Source organism: Scyliorhinus canicula, chromosome 23 (assembly GCF_902713615.1).
Source record: "Scyliorhinus canicula chromosome 23, sScyCan1.1, whole genome shotgun sequence".
Lineage (NCBI taxonomy): Eukaryota > Metazoa > Chordata > Chondrichthyes > Carcharhiniformes > Scyliorhinidae > Scyliorhinus > Scyliorhinus canicula.
Genome location: NC_052168.1, coordinates 7,440,446 through 7,446,078, shown reverse-complemented (window position 1 = coordinate 7,446,078; position 5,633 = coordinate 7,440,446).

Below are 5,633 nucleotides of genomic sequence, written 5' to 3'. Positions count from 1 at the left end.
ACACTGACTGACCTGCTGCAATCACGTGTCTTATGTTTTCTGCTATTATTTTGGATTTAAAGCATCCAAGTTTTTCTTTTGTAATTAATCTGCATTTCACTGCTCGGATATAACATTTCACGGCTTTCTTTGAAATTGGTCGAATACATCAAATTTCTCTAATGTGAGAGCGTGAAAGTTTCCCGGGGTCTTTGTGAATGCGACGAGTTTGCGGTTCTGCCCATTCTTACACTAGGTTTTTCGTCTAGACCGCAGTTGCATGGTGTAAATAAAATGGTTCATGCTTTTGAAATGGTGAAGTGTGTAGTTGTGGATTATTTTCATACAGGCGCATATTTGGACATTTACATCTTCCGTTACTTCTGGCTCTTATGATTTTGAGAACCGGCTGCCGTTGGCCTTTTTTTCTTTTAGTAGAACAAAGAATAGAACATAGAATCCCTACAATGCAGAAGGAGGCCATTCGACCCATCGAGCCCGCACAGACCCTCTAAAAGAGCACCCTACCCAGATCCACCTCCCAGTAACCCCACCTAACCATTTTGGACACTAGGGGGCAATTTAGCACGGCCAATCCACCTAACCTGCACATCTTTGGGAGGAAACCAGAGCACCTGGAGGAAATCCACGCAGACACGGGGAGAACGTGCAGATTCCGCACATTCACCCAAAGCCAGAATTGAACCAGGTTCCCTGCATCCGTGAGGCAGCAGTGCTAAGCACTGCGCCACCCTGCTGCAAAGGGATTCATGTAGGCCATTTGGCTGAGGTTGATGGGACGAGGGGGAGAGGAAATACAGGAGGACCAAGTGAAATAAAAAGAGACCTCCTCGTAGTTACGCATACTGAGTGGAAGATGCTGCCTAAGGAGCCTTGGTGAGTTAATGCAGTGCATGTTGTAGACGGTACACACGGTTACCACTGTGCATCAGTGGTGGAGGGTTCGAATGTTGGTGAAAGGGGGAGCAATCAAGCGGGGCTCCTCTGTCCTGGATGGTGTTGAGCTTCTCGAGTGTTGTTTGGGCTGCATTCATCCAGGCAAGTGGAGAATATTCCATCACACTCCTGACTTTGAATGGAAAGGCTCCGGAGAGTCAGGAGGTGAGTTATCCGCCGCAGGATTGCTCGTCCATCCCACAGTGTATGGCGAGTCCAGATAAGGCTCAATACATTTGCAGATGTAATTTTGTCACTTGACGAAGCCGGTGTACAGCTTCATCCTCAACTGAGAGAAGGGGTAAAATGGGCCAAATGTTCCTTTGGTGGGGACCAGAATAAACCTGGAATTTTATGCGAGCGGTTTACAAGGTCAGACTTGGCAGTCGGTTGAAATACCTTTTGCAATCAGCGTGCAGAGCAAATCTTGACAATGGCGGTGATAATCGAAGGAACAACGTTGGCTCGGGCAGCAGAATTCCCTGAATAGTGACATAGGATTGTTTTACTGTTCGCCCCCGGCAAGCAGGGACTTTGATTTAACCTCTCGTCCAAATTATGACACCGTTGGCAGCTCAGCACATGCTCGCTATTGCACTGGAGTGTCAGCCTGATCCTTATACTGGGCACGAGTTGGTCCTAAACCCACTATCTTTGACTCAGAAGGTAAGTGAGCAGCGTTTGATGTGCGTGCATTTAAAGTATTATGTGCAGTATCTGTGCGAAAATAGATCAAATGGTAAAGAATTAAGAAAGATTTGGCAATGCAAATGAAGATATAGCTCTTTCAATCTTTTATTTGCTATTTTTTCAGGGGCACTGTTACCTGAAAACTAAAACCATTACTTGATACAAACTAATACATGCATATTTTTGTCAAATTTTCACAATATACATTAACGATCTGGAAGAAGGAACTGAAGGCACTGTTGCTAAGTTTGTAGATGATATCTAGTGGATCAGGTAGTATTGAGGAAGCAGGGGGACTGCAGAAGGACCTGGACAGACTAGGAGAGTGGGCAAAGAAGTGGCAGATGGGATACAATGTGGAAATCTGTGTGGTTATGTACTTTGCAAGGAGGAATCTAGGCATAGACTATTTTCTAAATGGGGAAATGCTTAGAAAATCAGAAGCACAAAGGGACTTGGGAGTCCTCATTCAAGATTCTCTTAAGGTTAATTAATGTGCAAGTTGAGTCGGCAATTAGGACGGCAAATGCAATGTTAGCATTCATGTTAAGAGGGCTAGAATAAGAAGGGGTAGAGTGGGTTAGGATGGAGGAGGAATCTTGTAAGGGGTCTAGTTTGAGGGCTATGGTGACGGCAGCATTGCCAATGGCTACGAGTAGGTATTCAGGGAGCCCAATAGTGCAGTCCACGGTGAAGATATGAAATCAGCTGAGGAGGCATTTTAGGGTGGAAAGGATGTCGGTGTTAACGCCGCTGTGCAAGAATCGTGGATTTGAGCCAGGCGGGGTTGGATAGTGTATACAGGAGGTGGAGGGAAGTGGGGCTGGTCAAGGTGAGGGATTTGTATTTGGAGGAAGGGTTCGCCAGTCTGGAGGAGCCAAGAGAGATGGTAGAGCTGCTGAGGGGTAGTGAGTTCAGGTATCTGCAGGTTAAGGACTTTGCATGAATGGCCTGGAAGGGGTTCCCTAGGTTGCCGGCATACACCTGGCTGGAGCGACTGCTGCTTCCGGATGTGGAAGAGGGGAGAAATTGGGGATATATATAAGTGACTGGGGAGCAGGGAGGCGAGCGGGTGGTGAAGATCAAGGAGAAATGGGAAGTGGAGTTAGGAATGGAGATCAATTGGGGAGTACAGAGTGAGGCACTGCAAAGTGTAAACGGGACCTCCTCATGAGCAAGAATGAGCCTGATACAGTTTAAGGTGGTGCACAGGGTGCATATGACTCGGACGAGAATGAGTGGGTTCTTTCAGGGGGTAGCAGATGGTGTGAGAGGTATGGGTGGGGGCCAGCAAATCATGCGCACACGTATTGGGGTTGCAAAAAAGTTGGGAAGATTCTGGGCAGGATTGTTCGCGGTATTAGCTAGGATGGTGGAGGAGGAGGTAGATACGGACACTTTGGTGGCAATATTTGGGGTTTCAGAGAAGCCAGAGCTCATGGAGAGGAGGAAGGCCGATGTCAGGGGCTGGTTTAGCACAGGGCTAAATAGCTGGCTTTTAAAGAAGACCAAGGCAAGCCAGCAGCACAGGTTCAATTCCCGTACCAGCCTCCCCAAACAGGCGCCGGAATGTGGCGACTAGGGGCTTTTCACAGTAACTTCATTTGAAGCCTACTTGTGACAGTAAGCGATTTTCATTTCATCTCTCATTTTCATAGCCTTCGCCTCTCTAATTGCATGCTGACGAATTTTGCTGGAGCGGCGTTCGATATCGCCACCGGGGGGGAACAGCATGGTTGGGTGACCTGTACAACTTCCTGCGGTTAGAGAAGATAAAGTATGAGTTAAGGGGCTCCGCGGGGGAGTTTGAGAAAAGGTGGGGGGGATGTTTGTGACCGTGTTTGAGGAGCTGTTTGTCGCGGGGGGGGGGTGGGTGATGGGGAGAGGGGGGAGGGTGAGAAAGGAGGAAAATATGTACAAAGTATAGTTGATTGTTGGGAAGAGTATGTTTACCGAGGTGTTTACTTGCTGTTACATGCTTTGATACAAGTTTGTAATAAAATGCTTTTGGGCAGCACGGTGGCACAGTGGTTAGCATTGCTGCCTACGGCGCTGAGGACCCGGGTTCGAATCCCGGCCCTGGGTCACTGTCTGTGTGGAGTTTGCATGTTCTCCCCGTGTCTGCGTGGGTTTCGCCCCCACAACCCAAAGATGTGCAGGTTAGGTGAATTGGCCACGCTAAATTGCCCCTTAATTGGAAAATATAATTGGGTACTCTAAATTTTAAGAAAAATAAATAAATAAAATGCTTTTAAAGAAAAAAAGAGGGCTAGAATACAAGAGCAGGGATGTACCTCTGAGGCTGTATTAGGCTCTGGTCAGACCCTATTTGGAGTATTGTGAGCAGTTGTGGGCCCCCTATCTCAGGAAGGATGTCATAAGAGTCACAGATGTTCACAGCATGGAAACAGGCCCTTCGGCCCAGCTGGTTCATGCCGCCCAGTTTCTATCAGTAAGCCAGTCCCACTTGCCCGCATTTGGCCCATATCCCTCTATACCCACCCTGCCCATGTAACTGTCTGTTTTTTAAAGGACAAAATCGTACCCGCCTCTACCACTGCCTCTGGCAGCCCGTTCCAGATGCTCACCACCCTCTGTGTGAAGAAATTTCCCCTCTGGTCTCTTGTATCTCTCCCCTCTCACCTTAAACCTTTGCCCTCTAGTTCTAGACTCCTCGACCTTTGGGAAAATATGTTGACTATCCACCTTATCTATGCCCCTCATTATTTTATAGACCTCTATAAGATCACCCCTAAGCCTCCTACGCTCCAGGGAAGAAAGTCCCAGCCTATCCAGCCTCTCCTTATAGCTCAGACCATCAAGTCCTGGTAGCATCCTCGTAAATCTCTTCTGCACTCTTTCCAGTTTAACAATATCCTTCCTATAATAGGGTGACCAGAACTGAACACAGTATTCCATGTGTGGTCTTACCAATGTTTTGTACAACTTCAACAAGACCTCCCAACTCCTGTATTCAATATTCTGACCAATAAAACCTAGCATGCTGAATGTCTACCTGCGACTCCACCTTCAAGGAGCTATGAACATGTGCTGGTCTTCGAAAGGGTCCAGAGGAGGTTCACACGCATGATTCCTGGAATGAAGAGCTTGTCGTATGAGGAACGGTTGAGGACTCTGGGTCTGTACTCGTTGGAGTTTAGAAGGATGAGGGGGGATCTTACAGGATACTGTGAGGCCTGGATAGAGTGGACGTGGAGAGGATGTTTCCACTTGTAGGAAAAACTAGAACCAGAGGACACCATCTCAGACTAAAGGGGCAATGCTTTAAAACAGAGATGAGGAGGAAATTCTTCAGCCAGAGGGGTGGTGAATCTGTGGAACTCTTTGCTGCAGAAGGCTGTGGAGGCCAAATTCTCCATTCTTGCAACGGATCCCACCACGGAGGGGACCACAGAGTTTTACAGCACAAAAAGGTTGCCCTTTGGCCCATCGTGTCTCCACCTATCTGTTCTAATCATATTTTCCAGTGCTTGGTCCATAGCCTTGTGTGCTACAGCGTTTCAGGTACTCATCTAAATGCTTCTTAAATAAGATTTTACAGATTCAACAATGAGAGGGGGGAGAGGTTTGAAGCGAGAGGTGAACAAGTGGCCAAGGTGTGAAAGGGAATGTCTCGATCGCGAAAGGCAATGATCGAATAGGCAGTGTCTAAATGGTGACTGGGTGGGGGGAGGGTGACAAACTATCATTGCAAAACTTGTTGCAAATGTGTTAAACTTCCTGAGTGAAACCTGGAGCATAATGTTAGAAAACTGCATTCCACCGCCTCCTAACTGTTAAATCAGTCAGAAGTTAACTCTTGGGCTTTCTGTAGAGAAAAATGTCCTGGTGGGAGAGTGGGGGGGAGGTGGGAATGGGAGGAAATAATAAAATCGCCCTTCCCTTTAATTATTCCACAGGTCCTTAAGAGCTGTTGAACTTGTGACATCTCTTGAGCTGTGAATACCTCGGACAAGAATTCTAACGCTGACCACGAGAGTGGACCT